This window comes from Tamandua tetradactyla, chromosome 18, assembly GCF_023851605.1.
Source record: "Tamandua tetradactyla isolate mTamTet1 chromosome 18, mTamTet1.pri, whole genome shotgun sequence".
Lineage (NCBI taxonomy): Eukaryota > Metazoa > Chordata > Mammalia > Pilosa > Myrmecophagidae > Tamandua > Tamandua tetradactyla.
The window spans coordinates 14,205,939-14,225,070 of NC_135344.1; the positions used below are offsets into that span (position 1 = coordinate 14,205,939).

At 34.5% G+C, this 19,132-nt stretch overlaps 1 long non-coding RNA gene across 7 annotated transcripts in view; it reads right to left on the bottom strand.

The window, feature by feature from the left end:
* LOC143661972 (uncharacterized) overlaps positions 1–19,132 on the bottom strand; it is a 531,445-nt gene that overhangs the window by 292,627 nt on the left and 219,686 nt on the right. For 6 of the 7 annotated variants that reach the window (XR_013165056.1, XR_013165057.1, XR_013165053.1 and 3 more), the window contains exon 3: positions 15,258–15,311. The exons of the other annotated variant lie outside the window; for it this stretch is intronic. This is a non-coding gene — a long non-coding RNA (uncharacterized LOC143661972). The remainder of the gene's footprint in view (positions 1–15,257; positions 15,312–19,132) is intronic. 7 annotated transcript variants of the gene reach the window in all.

Below are 19,132 nucleotides of genomic sequence, written 5' to 3' on the forward strand. Positions count from 1 at the left end.
ACTACTTTCAGGGTAAGTTTAGAGATAGGAGAGAACAAACAGAAGTTTAGTTGCCAGCAGCATTCATGTGCTGGTGACCGTGATGGTCTGAAGCCACATGTGCCCAGAAGAGACCCTGCAGATGCACGCCTATTGCGGGTAGGACCTTTTGATGAGGTTATTTTCGTTGAGACATGCCCTGGGTGGGTCTTAATCTTCTTATGGCTCATGCCCTGTATAAGAGGACGAAATATAGAGAAAATGACAGAAACGCTGAGAGGGAAAAAAAAAGCCAGAGAAGTTAAAAGAAAGCGGTCACTCAGAAGACAGAGAGAAACCACAAAAACTGAGAGGAAGCCACTGACGGCAGAAGCTGGAAGCCGCGAAGACCCCAGAGAGAAAGGAGAGCCCAGCAGACTCTGTCATGTTCTCCACGTCCTTGAGGTTGCCTGGTAGCTTGTTTGCAGGGAGAAGGCATTGCCTGTTGACGCCATCATTCGGACATTTTCACAGCCTCAGAATTGTAAGCTTGTAAGTTAATAAATCCCCACTAGAAAAGCCAACCTATTTCTGCTATACTGCATTTTGTCAGCTTTAGCAAACTAAAACAGTGGCTGACTTGCCAAATCTGTAAGAGAAGGGAATAATAATTGAGTATTTTGCTATTTCCATGTAGACTACAAATATTTACTGAGCATCTATTATATGCCTAACCATATTTTATCTTTACTTTTAAAATTCAGATTAGTAATATCAGAAATTAAAGACATATTGCACACAGTTCATTTATCCAGGGTCCATAAATTGGAGATAGAAAGTTTTTTATTAATCACTGCCACCTGATTTTCAACAATGTTCATATTTTCCTTTTCCAAATTCACTGCCTAATATTTTCCTGTAGTTAACTAATTCCCCAATTGCCCCTGTTCTTTGTTAGACCTAGAAATAATTCAATTCTCCTACACACAGAATAGGTTAGCAATGGCCTTAATTTAAACGTTCTCTGATAGAACCACCTATCACTTAAAAACAAGGTAGACATGGATTCTGATGGTTGCATTTTTAATAGGTGTGCATCTCAGCCCATTCATATTATAAATTTGAAACTTAAATGTAAATTTTAGATTTTCCAATGTCCGCTCTATCTCATCCTATCAAAAAATGCTAAATATCCCTTATATACCAATAATACAAATTGACTTCAGAGATGTTGCATGTACAACATTGTCCTTTGCAAAACTTCTTCAATGTATTGTCTCCTATCATTAAGTAATATATGTTAGAAGTATTGTCCATGTACAAATTAGTATATTTTTCAGGACCCATGGGGTGCATATGAACAGGATTCGCTCTTTAAAATTAGATGCATCTTTAGCAGCATTTTAAAAATGACTCTGTAGTCCTGGAGACTAACCAGCAACCCTGACTCAGAGAAGGATTAGGCTAGGTCCTTCTCTGACATGGGTTGCACAGTATGTAACTATTGGGTTTCAATAAGCAAATATTTAACACTTGAACAATGTAAGAAGAGACACCCTTATTCCCTGCTATCTCCTGGCTCCCCAGCAGGGACTACTGGGTTCCACCTTAAAATCCAGGAATGCAGGTTTAATTCTACCACCTGATTGACCTTTTGCTCTTAAAATAAATAACAAGTTATTATTTGTAGAAAATATTCAGCATAATTATCAAAGTGATTTTCCTTTCCTAATTACCATTTGGTATGTACAAGCACAGTAGAATATCTTTCATTAGAAAAAAAAATGTATAAGACAATATTGGCAAAAGAGTGACAAAAGTTTGTCATTCAAACTGCTACTGTAGGACTAATAATATGGAATTTCTCTCAAAATATACAAAGCTGGTTAGTGTTACAGTTTTATTTTATTTTTATTATACCCCATTACCCTCTAATTTGTTTCCTTGAACATGGAGTTTTTTTGTTAAATTTCTCTCAGTCTGTGTTTTAATAACAGTTGCTTTGGAGCATGGTTAAAAGTCAAATGAGTGTTATAGAGTTATTTGGCAGAGAAGGCAATAAAGATATGTATAATTGTGAAGCAATTCTTGTTCAGCGCTACACGTTGAGCATCTAGAGATATTTTTCCTGAGCTAAAGTAGCAAAGAAGTAGAAGGCAAAAGAAAATATCATCATCATTAAGGAAAAATAGTTCACTTTCCTGTCTTTCTATCTTCTCTCTCTCTCTTTTTTTAAAAACCCTAGTTTAAATCCATTAACGTCTTTACTGGGTGCTCTATTAAAAACCAATAAATCCAGGTTATTTATTTAGTCAAGCTTGAAGGGACAACTTGGATTGCATTCCTCAAGTCTATATTATATACCAATGAGAATTCAGTTGTTATTATAAAAGAAAAGCTACCAGATCTAAGATGAGTCTCAATCGGTTAGGCACATTTAAACTGGAACAGAATGGAACGATTTTTGTGTTCAAAGATGAAGCAGATTATTTTTAATGCTGCGTTTAAAAATATTCTAATCCTTGAGCTACAAACAGACAATTTGATTAAATTATATTTTATTTATTTAAAATTATTTACTTTGTATTGCTTGCATAGCTTTAATATATAGAATGCACAAAATTGTTTAAGTTAAAAAATACTCACACTAACATAGCATTTATATTCTAAATATTTTAAATATGTACATTAATTTTCAGATAATGTAATGCTATCTAGAAGCTTCCAGAACTAAAGTTTATTCCTGAACTAAATTTTTCATTTAAATATAGAGGTTCTATCCCTCAATCAGTGGGGTTACTCAGTATGGATTAATTAAATAATCATAAATAAAGCAATTATTATTTTGAAGGCACTGTACTCATTAATATAGATGCAGATTTTTAATATATGACTATGATGTAACAGTCTTTTGGGAGAGAAAGTTGCGTATAAAATAATTATTATATCATGCAATAAGATATAATCTGGGATATGCTAAAGTAAGCAACAGGACCACAGACCTGGAAAAGACTCAGTTAAGGGAATCAGGAAATGCTTTGGAGAGACAGGGATTTGGCTGAGTCTTGAAAGATGGAGAAGAGCCTGCCAGATAGAAAGGCCCTCCACTGGGACTAGTTTTCTATTGCTGTGTAACAATTTAGCTGCTTAAAACAACACTCATTTATTATCTTACAATTCCGTAGATCAGAATTCCATGTGAGTTAGAATGGATTCTCTGCTCAGGGTCACACAACTCTGAAATCAATTATCAGCCACAGGAGGTTCTTATCCGGAGGGAAAGAATCTGCTTCCAAGTTCACTCAGATTGTTAATAAAATCAAGTTCCTTGATTGTAAGTCTGAGGTCCTAGTGTCCTGTCTGTCAGCTGGGGCTTGCTCACAACTCCTGGAGGCAGATCTTCAGACCCTGCAATTGTCCTTTCATCTCGAAGCCAGCAACAGCACACTGAATCCTCTTCGAGCTTCTCCAGCTGTGGTTGTATCCAGAAACCTCTCTGCTTTTAATGGAATCCCAGATATAGATTAACCTTACCTGGATAATCCCCCTTTGATAACTCAATTACTAATTGACTAGTAATTTTATATTTGCAAATTACCTTTTGTTAGGTAATAATCACGGGCACAAAATAACAGATTAAGGTCATGGGAGCCATCTTAAAATTCTGCCTATCACACATGAGGAATACAGAAGGTGCAAAGAGAAAAAGAAAAAATAAAATCATTGCCAGCCTATTTGGAAAACTGGATAATTTGCTGAGATCTTCTTGCATTTTGATGTGCTTGTTTGGCAGGATTGACTGGTGTTGAGAGAGGTAAAAGAAAACTCTAAGACTGGAAAGAGGTTAAGAGAGATCTTGAGGGCTCTTCAAACTTTATAAGGGCTTCAGTTTAATCTGCAGATGGACTTTAAATGTAAGCAGAGAAAACAGGCTGAGACTAGGAGTGAACAAAGATCTAAAATAACTCCACTTTTGAGTGAAGGAGGTCAAGGGTATCAGCCAGGAGAAGTTTTGGCATTCTATTTTTCTTATCTCTTCTAATCAAATTCAAAAAGTAAATTATTACAATATTGTTTTAAAATAACTGAAGCACCCAGTTGCTTTTAAAGAATTAAAAACACTGGCAAGAGGAATAGTATTCTAGGACACAGAAAACATGTATATATGATATAGTGATTGCTGAGAGTATGAATGAATTAATAAACAAAGAATAAATTAATAAATGGATTAAGCTAGCAAGAATACAAGCAAAGAAGAAATTCATCAGTCATGAAAAATGGGAGAAGTGCCAGAGAGTTGAAACAGCAAATAACCCAATTATTTTTAAAAAGGAATAACTCAGACACTTCAATTTATATATCTGAAGTAGACATCAATGTACAAGCAAAATTCAGAGAGAGAAAGAAAGATATAGAGACAAATGGAAAGACAGAGACCAACAGAGACATTTATTATTTTAGGTACTAATAACCACAAAGAAACGTGTAAACATTTTTTATTTTAGATACTAAAATAAAATGTGATTATAAATCACAAAGAAACTTGTACACACTTGTCTCAACCTTTTTTTCTAAATATACTATATGATCTCTAGATTTACAGATTTTTGTAAATGCTAAAATTATCATTTATTCAAGCATTTGCCAAACTCAATAATATTCTCATGAGAAATTAGAGATATGTTTATTGGGTAAAAATACAATTAAAATATAAAATTTGTTGAATAGTCAAAATAGAGTGCTAATCACTAGACTTATTTGAATATAGGTGCTAAACTGAAAAGAAAAATTTATCATTGAATTCCAAAGCATTATAGTTTATCCTTAACTTTTTAGCATTGGTGTTATTGACTTCATTACAATAAATACGATTTCTGTCACTTCAGTTAATATAGTACAGCTTACACAGACAGAGAATGTTTTCAATGTCAGAGCTCTAATCAAAATTAACCAAAAAATGTAAATTCACACACTGGTTTAGAAAATAGTAACTTCATGACAAGAGTACAGATAGAACAAACATAACTGAATCTGTTGTTGAAAGTTATGAAGAAATTTTATTAGTTTCCATGTGGCTCACTCTTTCATCTCCTTCAAGTTTTCACTAAATGACTCTCACTGTTATTGTCTGACTTTCGGTGGCATTACCAAATATTTCCTTCCCATTCCAGTATTATTCTCCATCCATCTACCTGGATTATTTATTCCATAATCCTTATAACCTTTAAACAAATTATAAAAGGTACGTATTTATAAATCTTTATCACCTCTTTCCACCCACCCCAAACACCTGGCGTTGTTTCACGTGGCTAGGGTATTTGTGTTTTTGTTCACATTGCTAAATGACTACTATTACTTGAGTCACAGAAAATGGATTCAGGGAAAAAAAAACAAAATGAAGTATTTGGCTACATTTTCGATGCTTAAAGAAAGATGTTAATAAAATGGATAGAAACCAGAATAAGGTGAAAAATCTGGAAATACTACATAATGAACAGCTGAAAGATGTAATGCTGTTTACATTGTAAAACTAATATGGCAGAAGACAAGGTCTGTATCTTCCTTTAAGCATTTAATGGATTGAAATATGGAAGAGACATTAGATTATTGTAGTTAGTCAGAGGTTTGAAGATATGGCAAATAGGTAAAAAAGTTTGCAAAGCATATTTTGCCTTAATACAAAAAGGAATTTGTGAGAAGTTAGAGCGTTTGGGAAATGGGAAGGATTATTTGGAGGTTTTCTGTTTCTTTTATTGGAATTATTTAGAAAATCACTTGAGATATTGCAAATGGGCTACACGCAAGGATCAATATAAGCCTTTTTTAGGCAGAAAAATCTCATGGATGAGAATAAAGTATGAAAATCAAGGTTGAATCTCAGAACATACAGTAAAATGTCTAATTAACTATTAGAGAGTAAGTTGTTCCAGTAGCGCTAAGTATGTTTTAGTTTATAATTGTAAGAAATCATTTAAGAAAATAAAAATGAATAGCTACTCACAATAGATATTCTCTAAAATAGCTATTCAGGTACTCTAAAGTACTTGTTGTGGACAAAAATATTAGCAATGTATATTGTGTTACACATTGATACCAGAGAAAAAATGATAACACAGCCCAAACTTTTCGTTTCTAGAATATACGTGCTTTGCTTTCATTTTTTAATGTTTTCATACAATTACAAAATATTCAATGAAAAAAGAGAACATAGTAGGAAGAGACATAACAATGGAAATCCAGACAGCTGGATTCTAACTGAGATTTCCCTTTAAGTGTAAGACTATGGGAAATTAATTTAATCTCAATTTTTAAATGAAGAGTTTAGGTTAGATATTTCTAGGATTCCACCTGTGTCCCAGTTTCTGTGGCTCTTGAAGTTTTAAACAGTCAGCACACTGAATTTAGCCAACCTCTCTGAAACTCATTTTATATACTTTTAAAATTATGAGGTTGAACTAAAACAATCCCCGCAGCTTTTACCAGTTATAAAATTGAAAAAATTGACATCTCTTTGATATTAAAATTACTAACTGAATTTCTGACAGATTATAAATCATTTTGAAAGCTGGAATTTATAACTTGATTTTCTTGAAATGACATAGTTTTGGGGTTCTAATGGAGATATATAACTTCAAACAGTATTTCATTAATGCAAATAATCGACATGGAAAAGTTATTAATAGAAGGAGTGGGTATTTGATAACAAGTCACAAATAATTGGTGAAATATTTTTTATTCATGCCTGATAGAGATAAAACTGTTCTGATAACTTTGTCCATTTAATATTGTCTTCAGGACAACATAGGAAAATAGGTGTTCATATTACACGCTTATCAGATGAGAGGTTAATGTTTTGATCTTACATTACATGTGAGTATACTGGAAATAGAATTTAAATCTAGGTGTATATTTAAAACCTACGGAATCTAATAGATCTAATGTAATCTTTCATCAAACAGAATGGAGAAAAATCTGATTTTAAAGAATTTAAATCTATTGACTGTCAATTGCATGTGCAGAAGGACATATTGAAGGGGGGGAACAGAATCAAAAGTAATGTCTAAGTAGCAAGGTGACCCCCAAGGTGTGATAAATGGAGGGAAATTATGGCAGGTGGTTTGCAAAATATCTACCACAGTTGTCTACAAATCTAGAGAGTCCTATAGTATTCTGTGTCTTTATATATTGTAAGGCATGAGATGTTTTCATGTGGACTTTTCAAAACATCATTGATGTTGCAGGCTCAAGAATCTTCAGGAGTTTAAATCCTTTATTTCAACTGTTTTGTAGATCATTGGGAGACTTACCACTTTCTATTCAGTTGAAGTTATTATGTTGCCTTCATTATGAATATATCAGCCTCATGTTTTTCAGAATGGAAATGTATTATAACACAGCAGAAGAGTTAACTCGGCCTTGACACAAGGCAGTGATTTTACTGATAACCTCACCATGAAATGGAAAAATTATATTGATCCTCACGACAGATGAAAGGAAACATTCACCAAATCACAGCCACGAGCTAGGTGCCAGAGGCTTTTTTTCTTCTCCAGTAGAGATACCAAACTGAACTCAAATCTGCCCTGATGCATTTGTTTCCTGCAGAGGTAGGTGGCTGGCCCAGCTGTGTCTGCCTGTGTAGCCTCCTCATAGTTTCTCTATCCTGGATGAAAGAGCAGAGAGGCTAGATGGTGTACACCTCAGGGAGAGTTGTTAACTCCCAACAGTACAAGCCTTGACCAGTGAACAACAGAAGTTAGAAAGTCCAGCAGGTAAAGTCTGTCTCCTTTCTCCTTCACTAGCCTCTTCTGAGGTATGGTTTACCTGTAGAGCTTATCTGTAGACATCCTTTGAGGAGAGTAGGTACCTCTACCTTATCTGCTCATATCTGGTATAACAGTGGACGCCATGGTTAATAAATCATCTTGTATTTTTCTTCCCCATTACTCTCTCTCATTCATTTTTCTTTGCCCTTACTCTCATTGACTGTGAATTTTCATCTCCCAAATAAAGCATCAGCAATTGATCATTGCCTCAGTTTGTGTTTCCTAGGATTCCTGGGATATTGTTAATTTAAAAATGTGAGAGCTGAGAAGAGATCAAAGATTGCCCAGTGATTATGTTTATGTCACAGACACGGTATGTTTTTGGCTCAAAATGGGTTCCCTGGTTGTCTTTCATAGCGTTTGTTGAGTATACTCTCCTTAATAGCTCAAAGGGGTTATTGATACTAAACTCCTCAAGACTATTTTCCCACTCATGCTCTCTAAACCTTTCAAATATGCTCACCATCTCTGACAGGAAACACTGGGCAGAGCTGTCATAAAGGGAAAGAGAAAGATATAAGAAAAATATATTAATTTTATTTATTTCTCTCAATCCCACATTTTGACTTTCTTTTCTTTGTCAAGCACATTCATTTCCTTCCAACTAAAGTAAAGACACTCATTCTACCCTTTATCACTTCCTCTCATGCTCTCACTCACATTCTTAAAATTCTATATTTCTGACATTGACTTCACTGACTTTCTTAGCCACCTTTTCTCAATTTCATCCCCTCTAATCTTCTCACATCGCCATCATTCTCAGCTTTCCTCTTTCAAATCCAAAGGAGTCCTATATGCTTTTCTTTTGCATGCTGGATTAGTAGTAGCAAAAATTAGTATGATTGGCCAGATAGAGTATGCAAAATTGATTTAAAATTGGATTCAAAGACCTAATAGACAGTTGGAGCTTGATTGCTTATAATGTCAATATTCATTAACAATCTCTATTGTTATTGAATTAATTAGTAATTATTTTGCTTACTAGTAGCCCAAAATTCAGTTTTTGATTTTCTGTTTTAGGAAGATAGGAAGGCGAACTTCTGTTATTATGATATCAGAAAGTGATATAATGACTGGTAAAAGGCGAACATAAATAAGGCTATTCAACTAGATAATAAATTATTTAGCTTAATTTTGACCAAAATAAATTAGTGGAACAACAGTTGTGTACTATTGATACTGATCAGAATATCTCTTGGTCAGGAATGATCAAATTATCTCCTTACATATACTATAAAAGCTTTGCTCCCTAATATCATTGTTTAGAGTATAAATATCTCCCAGGCAATCCCTAAGACAGATCAAATGTCCCTCGGATTCAATTTGCTATTTAGTTCATTTGTAAGGGATTCACTAAGTGCAATACTCTTTTAGAGGATGCATTCCCTTGGCCAGCAAAACCAATGGAGGGGTATACGTGCATTAGCGTGTACCTTCATTTAATTTGGTTAAACAATGATTTTGTATCACCTCAATATTTTGGGAGAAAATGAAAGAAAATACTAACCATTTCTATCTGTTTCCTCTTCTTGTTTATTCCCCCCAAATATATGAGCTCTAATAAATCTCTATGATTTCTCTTGATTTTATTATTTTAAATGGTTTCATTTCTACTAACTAACCATGACATTTCTTCAAACTTCCTTGATAATAAATTTGAAATTTGAACAATGCTGCCTCCTTATTAAGGATGATAATGAACAGAAGGAAACAACAATAACACCTTGAAAACTTAATTGACTAGAGAAATATGCCACTGGCCCCAGCTGCACAATAAATTCACCATTACTACTATTTCAACATAGCAGTTCCTAATTACGTTTCCCCAGCACTGTGCTTTGGGAAAAGGGAAAAGACTAGTTTGTAGCGTTTAGGAGAAGAAAATAAGAAGCACTATTGGAAATGAGGTTGACAGAATGCCTGGAATTCAATGAAGTTTGGACAAGTTTTCATATAATATTTTCAAGAATGAAAAATATACCCTCAATGTAGTTGCCAGTAGGTAAATTGATGACTAGTTGAATTACCATTAATCAAATGATAGTAGCATCTATTTATTGGTGACATTTCACCAGTTCTGATGTCACCAATACTTTCTTCTATAGATCAGTGACTTAGCTCATGGCACATGGAACCCTTGATTATCAAATTTATAGTCAATATGATGATAGGAATAAAAGCAGTTGCCTTTGTCAGGATTAAATGTTATATGATTAATTACAACAGAGGTACAAGAGGGATAAATGCAGCTTAGGAAAACACAAGCAAGAAAAATAAGACCTAAAATATTAATATTAAAAGCAATATAAACTAAACTTCTGATATCAGTTGGCAAAATGTCAAAGACAAAGTTAAATATCAAATACATAATTATATTTATATAATATACAATCTTAGAAGAAGGGATATAACATTTAGAAGGAAAAATATAATAAATCCTTTGTATTTTTAACAAGCTAGATTACACTTTTAATAATATTTTCAGTTTGGAGCATTACATCTTAAGAAGAATATAAAGCCTAACAGAAGCATCTCCTGTTGAAATTTAATAGGATGGTTAAAAGACTCAAATTTTTGTGTGCAGTAGCAGGAGAAATTAGTAAAATTAACTGGGAGAAAAGATTTATGAATGACATGCTGGCTTTTGTCTAGTGTGTATCAGGCTTATATACACAGAGTAAATCTTCCTTAAAATAGTTATCAAGTACATACAATATGCCCTTTAATTTGAGAGTACCGTGTGGTAACAGAGAAATAATTTCGTCAGTGACCACATTAAAAAAACAAAAAACAAAAAACAGAAGTAAAGAAGATTAGCAACACAATTTCCAGTTGTGTCAAATATATGAAGAAGAAGAAACATATTTACAGCAACCTATGAGAAAGGGGCCGGGGGTACACCTTTACGTTGTAATGTCAGGAAAAGCCTTTCTGGGAAGATGACATTGGTATGGGATAAGGGGCAGTGATAAGGTCTCAGGGGAGATGTTCTAGACTGAGGAAGTACAGGAAAGTGCTTAGCTTGACTGGTGACGAAAAAGCCCAGCACAGCTTTAGCAAACCAGCTGGGGACAGAGCGGTGACCCTCACAGGCAGCGCCAGGTCATGGAAGGCTCCTGAGTGAGGAATGTGACTCAATCTGATGTGGTGGGAAATCATTAAAGGCCTTTATACAGAGGGAATGGTTTATTGAATCAGGGCCAAAAGGTCACCAGGTCAACTGAATTCCAAAAAGCAGCAAGCTCAGGAAAGCACAAGATATATAACAACTGTTTCACCTTTCAGAGTAAGAGAGGAAAAGGAGGCTGCCACAAAATTAGGTCAAAACAAAACAACTACATCTAGACGAATCCTGAAAGGCCACATGTGGGCCAGTTCACTGGATCAAAACAGTGAGAGCTCCAAAAAAAGGAAAAAAAAGTCAAAATTAGAAAATAAAAATAAAATATAAAAATTAGTGAGAGCTCCAGACTCAACAGAAACCACACTCACTCACAAGCTATTTTCCTTGGGACCTCACCAAGCACCCATGCGAAAGTCTGTGGCAATGTTTTTGCAGTTGATGAATGAAGAATTGTGAAATCTGTGGTTGGAGCAGGTTTTAACAGGAGTTTACTATTGGATAGGTTAAGTATGAGAATCTATTAAATATCCAAGAAGTGGTATCGAGTAGGCAGATATATAGAATCTGCAGGAGACAGAGGTGTGGGCTGGAAATCATGGGATCATTTGCATCTTGAGACTAATTAAAATAATGAGATAATCAGAGGAAAAAAGTGTGTATAGAAAAGAGAAGAGGTGTACAAAGAAGCCCAAGAGATCTTAGATGAGAGGAGGAGTGAGTAAAGCCATTTAAGAAAGATTGATTAGTGATGTAGGAGGAACAAGATGAAATCCTGACATCCTGGAAGTGAAGTGAAGCAAATGATTTAAGAAGTGGCTCCTATCTCATTGTTCATAACATAAATCAAGACTACAATTAAATACAATTCATAACCCCTTTTTTGATAAGTTTTAAAGATAATACTCAAGGTAGGAAACCATGTAGAACAGTGGAAATTGAGTTCAGAAACCATTTTGAGTAAAAACCTGGCTGCTGAAATCAGAAACCTAGGCATCAAAATGGACTTTTTCTTACCTGACACCCTCTGCATCTAATCCTTCTGTTTATGCTTTCATTCGTATATCACAGAAAACCTGAAATCTGCCAGTTTGTCTCAAATCTCTGCTCCCACTCTCTACTCCAGGCCACCATTGTTTACTGCAAAACCTGTCTTAACGCTCCCCAAGCTTCTACTTATGGCCCTCTCTGAGGCTTCCTCAAAAACCAGCAAAATCTTTTAAAACATAGTTCGAAACATAACTAAATTTTGTTTTGCTTTTTTTTTTCACATGGGCAGGCACTGGGAAACATAACTAAATTTTATACCAATATTTATTACTTAATTTCAAAGAAAATCCAAACTCCTCATAAAGTCGACCCATTCTCCAGTTTCTGATCCTTCTGCTTCTACTGCATATTAAACAAGGGTTTTTTTCTCTTCCCTTTAGGCAAACCATGGTGGTCAGCTTTAGGATTCCCAAATGGGCCAAAATTTCCCTGTTTCCTATCTTCCATCAAGCTGTTTCCTCTGCCTTAGAACATACTTCCGACATTTTCCATGTGACTGACTTCTCCTCTTTCAGCTCTTGGCTTAATGTTTCCAATGTTCTCCTGGATGACATTTCAATTTACTCTTGACTGATATTTCTTCATAGCACAGTTTATTTGTTCAAGTGTTTCTTCTTACTCTTTCTTCCTAGGCGCTAAGATTCATAAGGAATCCATTGCACCCTTTTATATTATACCCCTTGACTTTGGTTGCTTGGAAATTAGTTAAAATCCAACAAATATTTGCTGAGTTAATAAAAAGGTCAAAAGCAACTAGTTGCATAGCATGTTGGAGGTTTAAACACTGCTGCATTTAATAATAGAAGATGGGAAAATTGCCTTTGACATTAGGCATTTAGGAATAAAGGTTTTGGAGACCTGTTAATTCATCTCTTAGTTCCTTCTGTCATTTAGTAGATTAGTTTCTGTTAAGAAGAGCCTAGTTTCTTTGTAGGCAAGGTTCAGCTTGCCAGGACGACACTGGAGGAGGACAGCCCACCGGTCTGTGCTGTACAGCAGGGGAAGTTATAGAATAAAAAGAAAATCCACAATTTCTTCATTTCTGAGTTCTACTTATGACAGGTTTGAAAGAATTATAAGGGACAGTCAGTGTTTTTATCCTTGAATAATGTCAACTGTCATGTCATCCTCAGACACTCTGCTGCTAGTGAAGTTATGCTCCTCACATGTGCCTTGTTTAATAGAGAATGAACTACAATTAAAAATAGGACAGCTCAAGTAATAATCAAATGATGACATGGTTGAAGTCCCCACAAATTCTCTGTCATATGTCATACTGATCAAACAAATATTTATTGATAATCCATAATGTGAAAATAATCTATTCACATGCAAAAACTTAGATAATATCTTATAAGGAAGGCATAAGAAAATCAGCTACTAACCAAAGGCATTCATGCTGGGCACATAATAAAAGAATCTGGCACATAATAAAAGAGAGTGGTCAAAGTAAAAAAGTAAAAATCTAATTACAAGCCTATTTTATAGAGTAAGTCTCTTCTATATCAGCTTTGTCTTACCTCAAATGATTTTTTAGATAGCAGTGTGCTTATATAATATGTACCACTGATTCTAAAATTCCTTTTCCATTTATAGCTTTATTTAATCCTTCTAGATATTAAGAGAAATCTGAGCAACAGAAAATCTTGTGTAGTTGAAAATATTGTTGCATGTTAATCTGTTCATATTATTTTACATCATGTTTAGCAACAGCCAGAACTCCAGTCAGTAGCACATGGGCCAACAATTGGACTAAACACCTGGAAAGCACTGTACCAATTAGACGGCTCAGACAACATTATTTTTTGTTTACATCTCAAAATGCTACCTGAGGTTATTCCAAAAAGGAGTAGTTGGGGGATTGAAAATGTAACCATATTTAATTTTTATTTATTATTTGACATATTTATTCATAAAATAATACAAGAGGCTTTCTTCCTTTCAAGAAATATTTGTTAAAGGTCTACTATGTAGCACAGGCATCATTATGAATCATACAATAACATTCCTTTCTTATAGAGCTGAAGTTCTAGTGAAAGGCATGACGGGTAACTAAGAAACATATGCTCTAGAGCCTCATATAAAAAGTCTGATGATTTTGCTAGTCAGTCACTCATTCATTTGTTCATGTGTGCAACAAACAATATTGAGTATCTATTATGAATGAGGCACTGTGCTGGGATACAACTGTACACAAAGATAAACAGTCTTTAGATTCCAGTGGGGAGAAATGGAAAATGAATTAAGGTAAATAAATAAAGTGTATGATAGGTATACAATGAGAGTGATAAGTGAAAGGGAGAAAAATTAAGCAGTGCTGACAGGAAGGTCTTAAGGACATGGTGATGACGTATGTCATGGAAGGGAAGAAGCCATAATGATGTCAGGAAGAACCACATGGCTAGCAAAAGGAATAGGGACAAAGGCCTGAGCTGTGAGGGAACTGGCACGTATGAGACATAGCGTGCAGGGAAGTGTGGCTGCAGCCGAAGGGGAGAAGAGGAGTAGATGAGGACAAATGGTTTATAAAGAGAGCAAGATTATATACATACTCGTTGGCCACCGGAAGAACCATGGCTTCCATTCAGGCTGATATGGGAAGTCATTTGAGAGAACAAACAACAGAGTAGCAGGATTATTCTGGCTACAATATTAAGAAGAAAACATTGTAGAAGATGTATGACTCGTTAAAGTTCCTTGCAGTCATCCAAGCAAGAAAAACTGATGGCTTAGTGAAGCACAATAACATTGGAAGGGATGAGAAATGGTTGGACTATAGAGATACTTGGGATTAAACTGAGCAACTTTTAAAACGGAATTGTTGTTTACTGAAATGAGAAAGCCTAAAAGCAAACAGCATTGTGGGGAGAGGGTAGATCTGGAGCACAGTGTTTGGCAAGGTCCAGATTTTGTCTGAGAGTGTGAGTAGCTAATATATGGTAAAGAGAAAAATAATTGGCTTAGAGGAGGTCACCAGGAATGGACAATGAACCTGAGATTAAATTATTCTACGAATGAGTGAGAGACACTACAGGGTCCATTGAAGGTGTCGGAGCCAGGCAATCTGAATCTCAAAACTCCATGCTTTGGAAGCAGCCAAGAAGGCACCCACCCACTGGCAGGTGCATAGGCAGTGAGGCTAAATAAACAAACAAGAAAATATCAAGGATATAGGGGATTTTTTGATAAATGGTCTTCAGATGCAGAGGACAGAAGGAAAGTTTCTCAGGAGATGGAGGAGTGAGTGGTGGGAGCAGAAAAGGTGATGCGTAGGGCTGTAGGAATTGAGAACAGGAACTTACCTGATAGACTCAATCTTGCTGATCTAGTAAAACTGACTTGTTGATCTATTAAAACTGAGACAAAAAGAGATAAAATGCATAATTAATTTAGTTTTAATAGTCCCAAGGCACATGATCATGTTGTGACTGTGACTATTGGCAGAATGAAGGTATGTGGCTCTTGCCTTTCACAGGTGGACTTCTGGATCCCTCAGCTGATGCTTGCCATCAGAGTCCAGGTGGGTAGAAGTGGGGAATGAGTGTCTGGGAGGGAGAGTCTAATTTCAAGGAGGCTGGTTGTCTTTGGAGTCCTCTAAGACAGGAGAGATGCAGTATTCCTCTACTGTTAGAAATGTCCCAGATTTAAAAAAAAACAAAAAACAGGAGCAATAAAAGTTATGAAAAAACATAAATAATAATAAAGAAATGGAAAGGCTGTTACATAAATTATTTATTAAGAACACTCTGGATATCTTTTATTTCCCCAAAGAAATAAAGGAAAGGATAGAGTAGAAAATTCTGCCAAATCTTCCTGAAAATGGCATGAAGTCTCCAAAAATACATCAGATTTTGAAATTATTCCTCTCATCTTATTATCAGTATATGCTTAAATGTCTTTCTCATAACCTTTCCAACTCTGGAAGGAATTCTATTGCTTCCTCTCTCATTCTATGCAATTAGGTCTATGCATTAATAAGGACAAAAGACTCAGTCTTGGGAAAGCATTCTTTCCTGCTTGTGGAAAGAAAACTGAGATGTGAATCTTGGGAAAAACTAATTAAAATCAAAATTTTCTTTCAACCCAGGAAACCCCTCTACAGAGGTAGAAGAGAAAAATGAAAGTTCTATTATTGAACAAGCATTAAACCAGAATATGATGCCTCACAGGCAATCCACAGAGACTGGAAAGTCAAAGAGAGCTCACTCTTTTTCTGCAGCTAAGAGGATACTGCCCATTACATAAATGTTCTCAATTTATTTTGCAGCAGGTTTACAATCTGGAGCCAGAAGCCCTTGGGTAGTCATGCTAATATCTTCACAGGAAATTGGAAGATAGGGACATGTGGTCCGTTGAATTGGGCACCCAGTTTGGACATGTTTTCGGTCCACATACTGCTGAGCATGGATCCACTGTAAATAAGATCTCCTCGAGAAAATCCTTCCAATAAACCCAAATGAAACATGTCAGGCTTTAATCTGGATTATGGGAGTCCTTTGTAGAGAGTAAAAGTAAGCTATAGAGAGAAGCCACAGGAGCAGCCTGAAACTTCAAGTCATTGAAAAGAAGCAGCTGCTGTGTGCACTCCCATATGACAGAAAAGCCAAGGGCTTCTTTGCTAGTCTTCAGGAAGAAAGTATTGCCTTGCAGCAGTCAGGATTTTTTTTTTTCTTGTACTTCTCCTAACCTCAAAACCAAGAGCCAATATATTCCCAATGTTTGGGCTAATTTGTTGAATATTGTGGTGGTGGCCTGGAAAACAACAGGACCATATCTTCCTTGATTACATGTCAAAAGGACAAAGAGATAATTTAAAATGACAAGTTTTCTAAGGTAAATAATCAGAGATAGGAGGAAGGAAGAACTGTCTTTCCTTTAGGCTCAATGGGCAAAATTATACCTTTTTTTAACTTTTTAAATTTGTGCTTGGTCTTATTTGAGAAAGATAAAAGAAAAAAGAAAAAAGAAAAAACAAAAAAAACAGGCCAGGATATTTTTTACAATTGCATGTGGTTTAGAGCAGGAGTGAAACAAAATTATAATGCACTTTGCTCAGAAATATTCATGCAACTACTTGTGCATTAGTTTGGTTAACCAAATAAAGCTTTCTCTTCCAAATGCAAAATCCTTCTGAGTCACAAAGGGTGAGACTCCTGAGTTTATAGAAAGAAAAAGTAAGAATTCTCTCTTTAACAGACTAACAGAACATCATCCCCTAGTTTTGATTCAAAAATACTACTTATCAGAAAAGAAAAAAATCCCACCTAAAAGGCCCTCTATTTTATTAAAGATGTTCTAATAATTTAGCTTAAAACATTTCCATACTCCTCTCAAGCTCCATCAAGCATTGTTTGCAATCTAGTAACAACCATTCTTAAGGGTATAGGACGAGGTAAGGATCACTGGACATAATAAAGGCCACCTTCGACTTTTGAATAGGTTAAGTTAATTGTATGTCTTGTGTCTCTTCCAGAACTGATTGTCACTTGAGTCAGGGGCATATTTGATTTTCCTATTTGGTCACAAATAGGTAGAGAAGTACATCGTTTTACAAATGGATGACTGAATAGATAAATGGTTTAGACAAGTAATTAGTGAGAGTAAAGAAAGGTTACATGAGATATGGAGAATGAATAGTTGTTAAATTGAATTAATCTACTACCACTACCAGGCAAAGGAATGATGGAATCACTTCCTCTAAGGAAAAAAAAAATCAATATAATTCCATTTATTAAAAACATTTCAGAAAAAAACAAAACTCCAGAAATATCGTTTGTTCAAATTAAATTTGTTAAAATATGATGCCAAAATCTAATTTTGTTATTTAATGTGATTATTTTATTAAATATTTTCTTTTTCATTAACAACGTAAATTGAATAGAATGTAATCTAGAAATTGGTTTTGAAAATATATTCCACATAGTTGGATGTATATTTATTTAACAGAAATTTGCTTTGATCTGAACAGATAGGAGGTTTAGCCAATCTGAATAATTTTACATACTCTTAACAAAGACCTATTGCAAAATCATAAGTCTGAACCTATAGTAAGGTTCAGAATTTTATGAAGAACATGTATATTGACATAAGGGTATTTTTATATGCTTTATTAGTTTTGTATTACACTATGTGTCTCACATAATGTAAATAATATTTTTAAAGATTTAAAATTAAGTGAAATATTTATTGAGGAAACTCATAATAGAATATTCCATATATTCAGTGATTATTGGCTTTTAAAATTAGATACTATCATATGATACCACAATAGCTATGTCTCACAACAAACTCAAGCCCATGTATAAGTATACTGTTTTCTGTAGTTTTCCATGAATGTGAAAGAGGTACTATTTTTATGAACTAAATGTCTCCTGTTGGTAACATCTAAGTATCTGGCAAATCTTAATGATGTTCCTAAAGTTAATGAGCATTATATTAAAAGTACATCTGCCTGTTTTAGACTTATAGTCTACTTTACTCAAGAAATAACTATCATTAAAAGGAAAGATTAAACCATTAAATTGTAAATGTTAATTTAAACTCACTGTGTGATTCTTTATTAAGTTTCCAGATTGGGTGAGTCTATTAACTTAAGTTTTAAAGAAGCCTGTTATAATTTTAACATGTCTGTTTTTTTAAATATACTATTCTTTATTTGGGTATATTAAAATTTTCTTATTTATCAACAAACAATCCTCAAAATTAAAACTCAAGGTACTAATCCAGAATTATCAAATTTGAGGTTTATATTGCCAATTCTTATTAGGTAAGAATTAATTATGTTAGTATTAATTATACAAATTCCAATCATGTTATAAGTTCTTTCAAAATAAAACTTGAAAAAATGCAAATGAATGCCTTAATTATATTTCAGAGGAACAACATTATATCTCATCCTTACTGACAGCTCTGAATGTGTGTCATCTTACCTTGCCATTTCTCCACATTATAAAATATAGGCCCTCCAGCCCTTCTCTTAAAACTGCCTAGATTTCTAGTGGACTTCCTACTAAATTTATGTCAGTCTTAGGTCATCACTGGGCTGATTAATTAACTGCATAGTAGAGTTCTAGAATTTTCCATTACTTAGTTAAATCTGTTTTTCAGTATTTTCCAGACTTTTCTTTTTAATCAAGAAAGTTGACTAGTCAAATCCCAAGATAAAACGAAGAATGCA